Raw genomic sequence first — 13837 nt, forward strand, 5'->3', positions numbered from 1 at the left:
TTATGAGTGCTGATGCATATCCTACTCGACAGTTCATTCTAAGTAAGTCCTAGAAAGTGAAAGCTGATTGGATAAAGCTTAATGAAAAACAGTTAGAACTGTGTCGTGCATTTTCCAACGCTGATGTAGCATCAGCATGCAGGTAAATACAAATACACACACGTTTAATACACACACTTAATCCTGAGTGTGTCCAGGGCAACTGTCCCTATAACTGTAAATTGCTCTGTATAATGGTGTTTGCTAAATGCCATTAATGAATATTTAAATATAACAGGAAGTAATTTGGTAAATTTCAAGGGCATTTTCCATTTCCCAGGGGTAGAGTAAGATTTGTATTTTTATGGCGACTATAGCGGCAAAATGTAATTCCCACAAATGTGTGGGCATTACACGTTAGAATAATTAAGGAAGTAATAACACAATCAGATAATACACACACGCTGTGGCTTTGTCTATTAAATTTTTTTTTCACTTTATATTTTGCTCCTGGGTGAGCAGATTCGGTGTGAAAGCTAAATAAGAAAATCTTAAACTTAATATTGTACATACCAATGTATTTGGAAAGAGGAAATAAAGAAATAGCAAGAAAAAAAAAGAAAATAAGAAAATGTAATACATAGATAACAGAAAAACATGTTTACATATGTTTGTTGATAATCACTGCATAATTCATGATGGACTCTGAACCCATAATGGGCAATTTATGGTCAACAGAGAATGTAATCAAAGTAAAGGTATTTTTTAATCTCATGCCTGTAATGCTTTCAATGATGCAGCAAATAGGTAAAATAAATGTCTTTTCAGACTGAGCACACATTATTACCAGGGTAATAAAAACTCTGATTACTGTACACCATTGAAATTTGGAAGCAAATAAGATTTAAGATATTATACATTTCATACAGTCATAGTGTTGTTTTGGGGTTCCTGTATCCAATTTCCCCACCCCCTTCGTATTCAGTCTTTTTTCAGCTGCAATTTCCTTTTGGCCACAAGATGCCACTAATTACCTAACATTGCATACATACATTTAAAGGGTCCAGAAAGCAAGCTTTGAAGTTTGATGTGCAAATATATTTACTGAATATTCCTGGCTACTTTCCTGGTAGACCAATGCTCAAGTGAGGCACAAATTAATTAGACCTATGTAACTCCGGACTTGTGAAGGTACAGGACAGTTACACAACGGCCAGGATCTGATAGCTTCCTTTCAGAGGCACATGTTTTTGTGGAAGCACTGCCATTAATGAGGAATTTAAGGCTTTCCAGTCAAGCTTCCAAAACACTGGCTGGAGTAAAAAAAAAAAAGGGGTGTGGTGCATAAAATAAGTAGACATCATTGTGGGTTTCAAGCAATTCACTGCAGCATAGCTCAAAATTATAGCAGTAATTTTGTAGAGTTCAGCATGCTTGATATGCAGCTGTTATTTTAATAATAAAAAACACACTGCTGGTTTGATAGATAATTCAGATGTTATGTTTGCCTTTTGCAAAATCATTAAACCAACACAACACAAGACAATGTACATTCATCATAGATATAATATCTATGTGCGGGGTTTCATAAAATTGATCCCATGTGCATGCACATCAAAGAAAGGTGCATAATAAACCCACTGTAATATATGGTATCAACACACATATGCTTCCACTGCTTTTATCTTCAGAGACCGGACTTTGTCAAATTTCGCTGATTGGGCTGAAAGGCCTAAGTTGATTCAGGTGTATGAGGAGTTCATGATTTATGTTGGTGAAGTGTTCAATGGGGTTAAAAAAAACTAACATCCTTGTTTCCTAAGCGGCAGTTACCCAAGTTTTATTTGCACAGCCCTCTGCATGCGAGGCTCAGACCACAACACAACACAACACACAACATGAATCCACAGACAAGCAACAGCCAAGACTTCAGCCAGGGTCAGAATAGCAGAGGAAGCAACAAGCTGAGTCTGAGTCTCCATGCAAAATTATAATTCCCAGAGAGAAAATTCTAATTTTCAAGGCTAAACATCATTTGACTTCCATCAATGCTGGGAAAAAAGGTCAGTGAAATACAGGTGGGTGCTTTAATGGTAGTCTGGATTACGAGCAAAGGGACAAAAAGACCACAGCATATCAGGCTGAAGAGCTGCCACTCAGATAACATCCTGAGCCACAGGGGACTGTTTTATCACGTCGGATAAAACAGGTCTCAGTGGTGTCACCTGCAGAAAATCTCAGATGACTTTGCCATTTTGGCATGTATTAGACATGGACAGAAGGATGAATACAGCAGGGTCGTGGATAGCTTTGTTGAGTGGTGTGAGCTGAACCACCTCCATCTGAAAATTGCAAAGACAAAGAAACTGATTGTGGACTTTAGGATGCAGCCCCCTCCTCCCACCCCAGTCACTATCAGAGGAGTTGATGTGGAGGTAGTTGAAGATTACTGGTACCTTGGGATACACATAGACAGTAAACTGGTCTGGTACATGTCTCATTGCCTCTAAATGCAGAACACAGGAAGTCCTTTTTACCCATGGCAATAAGACAATACAACTCTTCCCCATTCTGTAGGTGATCTTCTCAGGATCAGTATTATGTCTGGTTTTTCATCCATCACAACATGCTGCTACTTTTTCCAATTCACTTATCTAATTAAAGTCCCCTTTTATGATACCTGTCAGTTATTTTATTATTTTTTACTATTTGCACTATTACTACTGTTCTGTTCTTATTTTCTCTTTTTGCTTTTTGCATGCATTAAGGACAAAAAAATTAATCATCTTGCAAGATCTTTGCACATTTCATTAAGTTAAAGATTAAAATGCATTTTAAAGAAGTCTTCAGTAAGTAAGCTCACATTTCCTCAAACATCCTCCAGCTGCTTCCAAATAACATCACCATGAACTTCTCTGTCTTGGCAAATGATGTATGTGATGACATGTTCGCAAATCCAAAGGCTTTGGAAAAAATAAATTCAGTTCAACACCTCAAAAGTGTGCTTACTTGCTGAGGTTCGGATGGACTGCAAGAAAAATAAAATATGCTGGGGAAGGGTAGGAAATGGGCGATTATCTGGCTCTGACGTTTCCTGTGGCAAATTAGTCACTGCCTCAGCAGCCAAAGACACCTTCTGGCCTGACAACAGCGGCTACATGAGCTGTTCTGTGACAGCTGTCAGATCAGCAAGTCGGTCCTGGTGAAAGGCTTTAACAACACAAGCTCAGTTGCTTTTCAATGTGTCCAGAAAAATGTTGGAATTTCAAGGCTCTCTATAAAATGAATCATTCTACACAAAGGATGATTTAGATTGATCCATATGCAAGCCATCCAAAGGAATTCTGAATCAATATGAATATGTTTGGACGTTCGCTGAAATGCCAAAGGATGATGCAGTGGCGTAACATTACACTGAACGAGAAAAACCTACGAAGACCATTATTCATAACATACTTGCACATTTTACTACTTTAACAATAAACAATTGCTGACAATTTTGTCCTCTTAAACGTCAGGTATATTCAGGTGAAATTATCTGATATTTAAGAGAAATCAACTGGCCTTGCTAAAGGACCTCTGGTTTCTTCAGGGGTCCTTTTGGCTTCAGGGTTACATTAAATGAAATATAATGAGCTGCATATCTGGAATAAAGGTCACCTTGTTGTTTCACTTTCAAAAGTTTTGAAATACATTTTGTTATCGTTTTTTTACAGGTCCCCTATTAATAACATATATATATAAATATATATATATATATATATATATATAAATATATATAAATAAATATATATATAAATATATATATAATATATATTCTATATAATATATATCTATATAATATATATATACTATATATATATCTATATCTCTATTCTATATATATATATATATCTCTCTCTATCTATCTCTATCTTCTCTCTCTATATCTATCTATATATCATCTCTACCTCTCTCTCTTCTCCTCCTCAGTCATTATTTAAAGCTACAGACACCGAAATGCCGCATACTGGGGATATCGCATTGTGGGACTGATCAAAGAACGATATATATATATATATATATATATATAATCTATATATATATTATATTATATATATATAATATAATATATAGTATATATATATATATATATATATATATATATATCTATATATATATATATATATATATATATATATATATATATATATATATATATCGTTCTTTGATCCAGTCCCACAATGCGATATCCCCAGTATGCGGCATTTCGGTGTCTGTAGCTTTAAATAATACTGAGGAGGAGAGAGGTGGTACGAGGAGGAGAGTTGCCTATAGAAGTGAGCAGGCATTCACGGAAATTATGACATCAACACCATTCACCAACCACAATGTTGGTGAAAAATACATTTGTGCTCATACATCCAATCACAGACCAACTGCAATGCTTCACACGTTTAGAACATGACGGTTAGTTTCAGCTACTTTTTTAGAGGAAGGGTGCGGACAAAGCATGAGAAAGGGGAGGTAACCTTTCCCCTTATGACGACATAAGGAAAGACATTCCAGATCCGACCATATGAGCTGCCGCTCTCTGAATGACAAAGCAAAATGGCCAAAGCACTCTTTCGACCTATCGCCATTTCTAGCCACTGCAGGACCATAGACAGGCTAGGGTAACTTGTACTAATGTTAGTTAAGGGAAATGAATTGTAGCTTAAATTAAAGATATAGTTAGATTTATTTATAACAGACCCATTTTTGACCCACATACTCAATAACTAAGACAATAAAATAAGCGTAGGTAAGTGTCCAGCAAGCAATCACTGATGGTCTGATGCAATAGATTATATGCTGCTCCTCATAAAAACAGAGAAAAATGCCAGAATTGCATTATAGATACCAATCATTCGCAGCAAGTATTTCCTGCCAACACCCTGTCATTTTCCCTTATGAAGATTTATGGTCTTGTAAAGGAATAAAGTGCAGGGGCTAGCTCCCCATGCACACATAATGTCAGCACTGTTCTTTTAAAAGGGTGAGTTAGTTTTGTTGATCTCCCGTCTGGATTAAGACAGACTTTCTTTTTCTTGCGATCTGGGGTAGTTCGTGTAAAAAAACAGGACGCCCGTGAATGGAAATTACACATGCAGAAATGAAACCACAAATGGTTACGTGAGCATAATTAAAAAAGAATTGCATAGAGGAACAGGTGTCACTCTGTGAGTGTCATTTTGTGGTTAAACTAATAACCCTGGGATTTTTGTCAAAGGACATTAAAATGGCCTTAAGAGGCTTATAATAAAACCATTACATCTAAAGTCATATATTATGTTATATAATTCATCCATATAATATACGTTTCCCCTGTAAAGGAATGGCGCCCTGTCCAGGGGGTTGTTCCTGCTTAGCTGCCCATTACCCCTTTACACCCATCACTAGGACGTCTGTTATCTCACCTTGAGTTTCATGCTGTTGGCCAAAGTAGATTTCAAATGTCAGAGCTCTATGCCATGCGCTGACATTAGTCCTTGAAATAAAATGAATAATTTTCAAGCATTATAATGTCAAATGATGTATATAATAACACACCTGGATTCCCACTTAATTTTACAGCATTTTACTATGGAAAACATTAGAATCCAACAAATCTATAAGAAATATGCTTAATAATTGATAAAGCATAATAACTGGTGTTTTCAGATATTTTCATAACTCAAACACCATTCCCACAATGAATCATTACAAATGCCACTGCATATTAAACCTGAAACAGACCATGGCTACCCTCCTGGGAGTCCTTTTCCACTGGATAATAGTTTGATTTATGAGTGACTACCACAACACTCTGTTAGACTTTCCCCTCAATTCAGCCATTTATTTATTTGCCTATAAGAATAATCCAGCCAAGCTGGTGGATATCTTATTGCAGGACTCCTTCGATGTGGCAGTCATTTATATTTTGCCTGGAAGGTCTCGTTCAAGTCGAAAGTAATTAAAAAAGTTGATGCAGAGCCAGTAGCTGGTAAAGTCAAAGGGAACTGAGTCACTGTCTGATCATCCGGTTCTCATCTGGCCAGTCTGGACACATTTTGAGCTAAATGTCTGGCCTTTTATGGAATGTACCAAAAGTCCCAAAGCAGATGCAAACCCCCCTTTAGTCTAGAGCCAGTGGCTATGATGAAGTCTTTGAGGGATCGGGAGCTGGTCTGGGTGTTTGACATATGGACTTAAGGTCTATTTGCCCACTGGATTCCTGACTGAGAACCATTTTGTCCAATATTTGAAGGTAGGTTGTAGATGCAGACAGTAGACTTGGCAACTCCAAAACGTACAATCTAAATATAAAAGTATATATACAGAAGCACAGCGTCAGAATGCAAAAAAGTCATAAATAAAGCAAACGTTTAAAAAAAGGTCCACACAGCCTTTGTGGAGATTGGAGCTGTCTGGCCCTGTGGAAGGGCATGGGCTGAGATGAAACAGGCTCATGGAGCAGGGTGGATTGCTCACATGGCTACAGTTTGAACAAGCCCAGACGTTTCAGTAGAGGCTTCCACAGAATAACCTGTCTGGAATGATCCTGTCCCACCATGTCACTGGGTCATTTGTCACTGCCTGGAAAGTGCCAAAGAGTCAAACAGAGGACAATTTCATGTGTCACTGGTACATGTTCTTGAAACAAATTTAGAATTCTTCAGCATAACAACCCTTTTTCTGGACTGCTACTGGTCACATACCTTTATTAATGGATATTGGACTATAGTTATTCGAGGGACGAGTTATTTTGATTCTTGCCTCCAGCCTTTTTGTTTTAATAAAAAAAGATGTGGGATGATCCAAGCAAGATGATCCAAGTGTTTGGAGAAGTTCAAAATACCTAAAGAAATTATACTTGGCATTGACATGTTAATGTAGAGTGCTAATGAAAATAAACAGTATGGAGCGAACAAATGTTACGTGAAGGCGCGTGGAGCGATGCATGATTCCTGGCATCAGTGTGTTGGCTAAAAGGCATAGTAATAGAATGGCTGGAAGAAGACACCATAAGAAGACTTTCTATATCAGTGGCACCTTGGCGGTTTGGGATTTGAACAGGCAAACTTCAGATTACAGGTCTACTTCCTTACCTGCTAGGCCACCATTGCCCTACTATTGCCCGAGTAATACGAATACCACTTAAAAAGGTAAGCAAGAATTCGACAATGGTTTAACAGCTTAATTTAGCTAAATTGCTAAAAGTAAGATGTTGAAAAAGTATTAATGCTGATTTGATTTTATTTATGAAAGGTTTAGGCTTTGCCTTTTTCAAATATACAAAACTGCAAATGTGGTTAGTAATAATAAACACAACACTGGACGTGTTTTTTTTTTAATTGTTACAGTTTTATTTTGGCATGTTTAGCTTTTTTTGTGCCAGAAAGCTAAAGGTTTCATAGACTTTTAGGATATTATGGTCAGCAAAAATAAAAACCAGCATTTAACTACGTTATCCGAAGGGATGTCTCTTTTGCACGCTGCACCATTTTGTGGTTGAACTCAAGTGCAATTTGCAGCAAAATCAGAATCTCTGCTTTTCTTTTAAAAACACACACAACCACAAAAATCCCCCAGAAAATGTGCTGGACTTCATTCTGTGTGTATCCCTGCTTTTTAAATGTATTTCCAATTAATACGATGACAAACAGAGACATGTCTGCATCAGGAACCAGTTACAGCATTTGTTAATCTTCATGCAGCCCTGTTTTATTTCTAACCTTCTATGAAAATGCTCATTATTATCATTCTCATTTCCCCCCCAAAAAACAAACTGGAACGTTAACAATGAATTCGCTTTTGCTGTTGAAGACGCTCACAGATGCTGTTTGAATTGTGGAGAGACCGAGAGAGAACTTTTAACCATCATACAAGACAAATTCATGTTATCATAGCCTTGTGGTTTATTACTGTAATATAGAGCCCTCAGTCAGATAAAATACATCAATTCATCAATTTCATGATAGACAATGAGGGAAGCACCACTCTGGGCCTTGCCAGAAGCAGCACAGAGGCAGACAGAGCAAACAATTCCACACATTCCGCCTGGACCCAGAGTGCACTAACATGCACTCACCGACACTTGGCTGAGGACACTGCCTTTCATCCAGACATCAAGCTTTAGGTGGCAGCATTCAAAAACTCAGCCAAAGGTCAGATATTGTTTCCTGAGGTCATGTTGTCCTTTAGTGTTCTTGTGAATTCCATTGATACTTTTTAGTTCTATTGATAATCTTTATTCAGAGGGACTTCTGAAATACATTCAATTGAAGTGCATTTAGCTGAGATTAGCTACATTTGTATTGTCAGAATAAAACAAGGAAGCAATGTTTTTAAGAATTTTTTTTTAAAGAATTTATAATTTATCAAGAGTATGAACCATAAGATATGCTGAAAGAGCATGAGGCACAAGAAGAAGATTTAAAGGGAATAGTGCAGATGGTTCATCATAGTCCTTGATGTGATGTGGAATCGGAAAGTTGCTGAGCAACGAGTGCCAATGAGCAAAGTAACGTCCCTACACACTGCTTCCAGGGGCCTTTCATGGCTGCCCACTGCTCACAAATTCAAATTTTATTTGTCACATACATAGTCATACACGATATGATATGCAGTGAAATGCTTTTAGCAACTGCTACAGACCACAGTATTGCAAATGTTGCAATTATACAATGAAAACCAATATGCAAGTATTGCGAGCATAACCAAATAATACACTTTTATGTCTAACATAAAATATGTGTAACAGGTTTCACCTAGGGTGATGGTTAAATGCAGAGGAAACATTTTGTTGTGTCCATCGTGTGCTGTGCTGTAGTGTTTCACAATGACAATCACTTCACTTTAAAGTGAAATGAGGAGCTGAACAATCTTTAAAAAAAAAAAATTCTGGCTACTCAAACTAAAAAATGAGGTGCACCTACAATTGTTACTTGGCCAATTGAAATTGTTTGAAGAAATTAGTTTTTTTTTGTGTGTTTATCAAGTCTAAATGTAGACCCATTTAAAATGTAACACTATGTCAATTAAATGGTGACAGTGGTGGCCTGGCAGGCAAGGAAACAGATTCGTAATCGGACGTTTGCCAGTTCAAATCCCGAACTGCCATTGTGTTCACCATGTGCTGTGCTTCACTCTCAGTTCCACTTACAATTATGTTGTGTCAATTAAAAGTTCCAAGTTGACTGAATGGTAAATTTTAAATTGCACTGTAAAACATACTGGCTACTCCTTCTAAAACCTGTCTAGTGACCCATTGCGCCTTAAAATTTTTAGTTGGTTTAAATGAAGTTATTTTTGTTTTTGTTGTTCTTCTCATGTCAAAATGTAGACCGAAGTTAAAATGTAATATTATATTAATTAAATGTTCTTTGGTGACTAAACATGCCTAGCTAGGCCAAATAGTAAACTCAAATTGAAATACTATTTGTGGAGATCCTTCATTGTGTTACGTCCTTTAGGCCGTAGAATGGCTTGGGGTGCTCTGTTTTGTGCGTGTTCTCTTTTAGGCTGTCTGCTGGGGGAGGAGATTTGGCTCACGGCTCCACCCACCAATTCCCTCGTCAACTGGCAGCCAATCAACGCACAGGACAGAGAGGACCATAAGGACCATTCCAGCCACCATTCGGGGCTCATTGTTGTGGAGCCGGAGGAGGAGGAAGTGAGAGGAGAGTTTTGGAGTTGAAGTTGGAGTTTTGGATTGTGTTGGTTGGATAAGCCTTTGTTGTTAGTGATAAGTGTGGTTAGTTGTGGCTTTGTTGTGTAGTTTTGATTTTTTGTTGTTCACCGCTCACTGTAAATAAAAGCACAATATTTCACTTGGGCTTGGTATCTGTGTCTTCCCACTGCACACATTCCCCTCATTTGTTGTCATGTTTCCTGACCCCTAGACAGGGACGTGACAATTGCACTGGGAGAAAGAAAGATGCTTCTTTCTTTTTTTTGAAAAACAGCATTGCTTTATTTTGAAACAACGGCGACTTTTATTTTTCAGTCCTGCACACTTCATAATGGTGTCTAAATCCACCACCTTCCCTAAATGTGTAACCCCTAAATAACATGCATGTACTCAGGAGCAGTCCTAGTCTGTTTGGTGCCATGTGCTCATAGCACTTGCAAAGCATGCTGGTCCCAATGAATTTGTCTGGCCTCCACCAACACATGTTTTATAAATTAAATGTTCCAAGTTGACGAAATGGCACATTCTGACATTCTGACAAACAGTGTTAAAGTAGTCACATTTCAGATAAAATAGACACATTCAAGTAATTTTTAATCATTTTTAAACACAAACCTTAAACAACTGTTAAAGCCTATTAATGTTGATGAAGTGCAATCCAGCAAAACTGTATAAAAAAAAAAAAAAAGCAACAAAATATGCAAATAGTATTTAAAAATGAAAAACAAAACATAGTTTGCTTAAACTTGCCAGTGATGAGCAGAATATCTTGCTGCTGTGTAGAATATTTACAGTAGTGGCACTGCACTTAGTTTCATACTTGGAATAACCTGAAATACAAAAAGGAAAATATATTAAACTGATTAAGTTCGTGTTTGCAGTTCACATCCTTACAACAACCATAATGAGTTGTGCCAATAATTATAAAATCTGCTTGACATCAGGGCTCCAGCCATGGAATAGGTGTGGTTGATTAGGTAGACATGGCTGGAGCCGGGTTTTAAGGACTTGTTGAGCAGCCCATTGAGGCTGCCACATTTTTTTCTAGACCGTGCAACCCATGTGTAGTGTTGTTTTCAGCTATGGCAATCGCCACACGCCTGCAGGTTAGTTTAGGTTCTCCCCTTTTGTTTCCCCTGTTTTTGGCCCTTGTGACAGTTACAGTTGTGGCCAAAATTTTCACAACAAAATTTTGAACAACACAAATTCTGTTTGCTGCTTCAGTGTTTTTGTATCTTTTTGTCAGTTGTTTCTGCATTTACAAGCATTTTATACATTTCAAAGGCTTTTCTTGACAATTACATCAAATTTATGCATAGAGTCATTATTTGCCGTGTTGGCCCATTTTTTTCAAGACCTCTGCAATTTGCCCTGGCATGCTGTCAAGCAACTTCTGGGTAAAATCCTGACCGGTGGCATTCCATTCCTGCATAATCAGTGTTTGGAGCGTGTCAGAAATTGTGGGTTTTTGTTTGTCCACCCACCTCTTGAGGATTGACCACAAGTTCTCAATTAAAGAGTTTTCTGGCCACGGACCCAACATTTAAATTGATGTTTTTCTTTGCTGCCCTTCTTCTTCGCCTCACTGTGCATGCAGATGCACTCACACCTGCCTGCTGCCATTCCTGATCAAGCTCTGCACTGGTGTGACCCCGATCCCACAGCTGATTCATCTTTAGGAGACAATCCTGGCAACCTGAAGCCTTCTTCACAACACTTGAAGCGCTCTCCTTGAAGGTTTTGATGGTCTGATAAATGGTTGATTTAGGTTACTTAGTAGCAACAATATCCCGGCCTGTGAAAAACCTTTTGATGCAATGCAAGGATGCCTGCACGTGTTTCCTTGTAGGCAACCATTGTTAACAGAGGACTAACAATAATGTCAAGCATCACCCTCCATTTTGAGCATCCAGTCTGCTGTTGTAACTCAATCAGCAGGACATCTCCAGCCATGTGCTTGTCAACATGCTCACCTGTTTTAACGAGAGGATCACTGAAAAAAATATTTTTTGGCAGGGCTGAAATGCAGTGAAATAGATTTTTGGGGGGATTAAGTTAATTTTCATGGCAGAGAGGGACTTTGCTATTTATCTGATTGCTCTTCATAACATTCTGGAGTATATGCAAATTGCCATAATACAAAAAACTGAATTACCAAACTGAATTGAAAACCAGTATTTCTGTCAATCTCAAAACTTTTGACCTCAACAGTAAATGGACTGGGAATGACTGTGCAGGCCTGAACGATATTGGGAAGGTTGTGATACCTAATCTGGATTGACCTGGATGTATGTAAGGATAGAAGTCCATAGATGGGTGAATTCTTTTCATCTAGACAGCATACAGAAACTGTGGAGATGTTTGAACAGGGAGTTATGAAGGTTAATCTTTCATCTTTCAATACATGCAATAGTGTAGAAAATGACCCATGTGAGAACATTGAGACACTGGACTTTTGAATCAGAGACTTAAATAGTCATCACTACTCACCACAGCATTGGTTTTGAAGCTGTGCTGCTCTGTACGTTTATTTTAGAATACCAGAGTCGTGAGCACCTCAAACACTGCATGTTCCTCTGAGCTCTACAAATATTTCAAGCTCATACTGGGCAAATATTCCAAGAGTGCTGGTCCAGTGTACACACCATATGGCCCCCCTCCAATCTATCAAATGATGCTGAAGTACTATAATGAAGATGAGATTTATTATGATCAAAGAAACCCTTGGCTTTGCTGGCTGGCTGCAGAATACTGAGCCGAGAAAGAATGAAAGGATGAGAGCAGAGACAAACTGACATGAAGACACTGGCGGCATTTTTTTCCTTCAGACCAATGAAATGACAGTCTCAGCAAACTACTCTGCTAACTATGCTTGGGCATCCTGGTCACGATGATGCCTTGAGATAAGTTATTGCTCCAATGAGGAGAACATAATATTAAAATAAAATTGTATAAATATAATTTAATTTATCTTAGCTGTTGAGACAATTTGAAGACAACAAAGAATTTCTGCTCTTAGAAATTGAAGAAAGAATTTATCTTACAAGATAGGTAGGTGTCGTCAGGAGCTAAAAATATAGTACTAGACTAGAAACAGTCATGAAATTCTGCCTGCAGTGGGCCTAAAACAGAACTTTGTGGAATATCATTATTGCTGTATACAATTTTTTTTAATCAAATCAGACCTTCTTCATTGCAACTGAAGACGTTAATTCATTACACCTCACAGCAATTTACATTTAGAGCATTTATCAGGTGCCCTTATCCAGAGCAACTTACAATCAGTAGTGACAGGGACAGACATCCTGGAGACACTCAGGTTTAAGTGTCTTGATTAGGGACACAGTGGTAGTAAGTGGGGTTTGAACCTGTGACTTTATAAAAGGGAAGGGGGTGGTGTGGTGCTGGTAACCCAGTTACCCCAGAAACAACATTTACTCACCCTGTTTTCCCATGTAGGAAAGGGAGCTTGCATGCAGACAGTGTGTAAATGTTTAGTCTGATGCGCTGTACTTTAAAGCTTCTCTTCGGCACTTAGCCGAGTTGGGCGACTGCTTGTTTTACTGCTTCGCTTTTTCCCCTCGCTTCGCTTTTTTGAAACCGCACTCTTCCTGCAGGCATTCCGCACAAAGTAGCAAAGCAAATGACTTCAGCACTTTTCTACACTCTCCTCTGAGAGACATGTTTGTTCCCTGTGCAAACTGATCCCTGTGTTTAAAACAATCCAGTATTCACTAGCTTCATTAATATGCAGGTTCAATTATTACTTTAATTTAAATTTATGGTATTTATCAAACGACCATATCCAGAGCGACTAACAATCAGTAGTTACACGGAGAGCCTTCTTGTTCAGGAACACAACTATAGTACGTGCAATTTGGACTTCTTTTCAGAGGCAAGAGTGTTACACACTAGGCTACTAATATTTATTTCTTGTTGCTGCAATTAAATACAGACAAATATGTATGTTCTGAAATGAGCACGTTTAATAAATAAAAGGTGAATAATATGTGTATAACCAGAATTTTTTATGTAGGTGTCATGTCCACGGGCTGAAGCAAGCACAGAGATGGGACATACTTGCAAATAGGATTTATTACAAACAAAGGAAAATGGTATGATGGCCAATATAAAGGAAACAAACAAAAACAAACCTGCAGGCAT

Source organism: Denticeps clupeoides, chromosome 5, assembly GCF_900700375.1.
Source record: "Denticeps clupeoides chromosome 5, fDenClu1.1, whole genome shotgun sequence".
Classification (NCBI taxonomy): Eukaryota; Metazoa; Chordata; class Actinopteri; order Clupeiformes; family Denticipitidae; genus Denticeps; species Denticeps clupeoides.